The sequence below is a fragment of the Dipodomys ordii genome, unplaced genomic scaffold (assembly GCF_000151885.1).
Source record: "Dipodomys ordii isolate 6190 unplaced genomic scaffold, Dord_2.0 Scaffold75, whole genome shotgun sequence".
Lineage (NCBI taxonomy): Eukaryota > Metazoa > Chordata > Mammalia > Rodentia > Heteromyidae > Dipodomys > Dipodomys ordii.
Window position 1 is genome coordinate 2,374,717 of NW_012267291.1, and position 2,008 is coordinate 2,376,724.

Sequence of the window (2,008 nt, forward strand, 5' to 3'; positions counted from 1 at the left end):
GCCGGGGCCCCACGCCGCTCCGGGCGACTCGGGAGCGCGGTGGGCGGTGGGCGGCTCGTTGAAAACTCCGAGGCCCGGGAACCGCGACCCGTCCTCCTCGGCCAGTCCCGTCCCGCACACACCTCAAGATGCGCAGAACCGGGAATCCAGATCCCAAAGCCCCGAGATCCTCTGCTCGCCCGGCATCCCAGCCCCCTTAGGCCAAGAGATGTCATCTGGAGGTGGAGTCCTGGCATCCGGGGGTGGTGTCTCAGCACCGGGGCTCCTCATCCCCAGGACACTTACAGAGTGGGCTGGGGTCGCACGCGGTACAAGCCCTAGCCGGGCAGAAGCGCCCCTGCCCCGGCTCCCTGGACCCTCCCCTGCCAGCCCGGCCTTCTTGCGGGCTTTCTGCCCCTGAGCGCGGAAATCAGGCGGCTGTGCCACGGGCTCGGAAGTGGAGACAACGGTGTGTCGGCGTCCACGCTGTGGCACGGAGCTGCGGAACGTGGCCAGCCTCCGCCCTGCCCTGCTGCCCAGCCTAGCCCTGCCCAGGGCTCGTTAGCCTTAGAGGTCCGAGCGCCCAGCGCTTACCCAGGTGCGGTGAGGAGAGACGGGGAAGGGGAAAAGGGGCTGCGGAGCCGCCTCCCCAGAAGTGGGGATCCGCCCCCTGAAGATGGGGACCCAAACCTCCTTCCACCGCCTCCTTCCCGGCCCACTTGGGACGCGTGAGCGGGAAGGAAACGGCGGGGGTTCGTTTGTAAATGTTAAGGAGACGAAACCCCAAGCCCGGATTGTTGTCATTGGTGTTGTCCTTGCAGGAGGGGAAGGGGTGGGGAAATGCTCGTGCTGGGGAGGAATCTGCTGGGTCGTCCCAGCCGCGCCCCCCGGCTCCCCGCCGGTCCGGGGAGGGGATTGTTTGGATTCGAAGCTGGATCCGACTTTGCGATCGCAGTACAGCGCCCGGGAGCCCGGAGTCCCTGCGCTCTGCAGGATGGCGACTGACTGCCTCCCGTCCCCGCTGGGACTGGTGCGAGCATTTCTTTAGCCCCAGATGGCCTAAAACAAAGTAAGAACTAAGATAAAAATAGGTGTGCTCCAAGAGAAGCGTCGCCCCTCGCTTGGAGAGCAGCCACGAGCAAGACGGTTATTACCAGGCGGCTGTTGAAACCACTTGCCCGGCTTAGGGTGACCGAGGACCGAGTCTGAAAGACCCTCGCCCCTGGCCAGCACCCCCTGGGGGCCTGGGGGGCGGAGGAGCAGCAGGAGCCCCACCCCCCCTGCTCGCGCGAGAGAATGGGGAGGAGGGGCACCTGTCCGAGGCTGTCCGAGAACTGCACCCGGCCCTGCCGGCAGGCTGGGACCGGAGCTGGGAAGATTGGGGTCCCCGATCCCGTGGAGGTGGTGCAGCGCCTCCTCCAGGCTCCCCACCGGGCTCTGCTCCAGTCCTGGGGCTTTGGGCCGAGCCGCGGGTTTCACCCTCTAAGACCCGATCTGGGGTGCAGTGTTAGAAGCTGTCCGGACTGTGCCCCCCAGCTTCGTCCCTGGCGGTCCGCGGCCAGGGGCGGGCGGGACGTGGTCACTCGCACCCCGCCAGTCCCGAGCTGTCCTTCCTTCCCGGGACGCGCTCGCCCAGACTGCCCCGAGGAGCGGAGCCGCCTCCCGGCCCGGGGCGCGCGGCGGGCCGAGGGATCGGTGGGCACCGAGGGTCCGCGCCGCTCTCGGGATCCCCCGGGGCCCAGAAGCGTTCGCTCGGGGAAGGCCGCACCGACGATCGCCATCGCGCCGGGAGCCTGCATGGCCGGGGCCGCCCGAAGGCTCGCGCAGCGCCGATGTCCGCAACCCCGGCCTCCGGCGACCCCAGCTTCTCAGCTGAAAGCGGGAGCCCACGCCTGGAGTATCCAAGACAGACCCCACCGCCCCCGAGGCCCGCGCGCCCCTGGTGCCGGCTGGACCCCCGGACGCCGCCTTCTCCTCCGGGCTGACAGAAGTGGACGGACCCGGATCCCCGCCCGCGGAAACCGAGGCG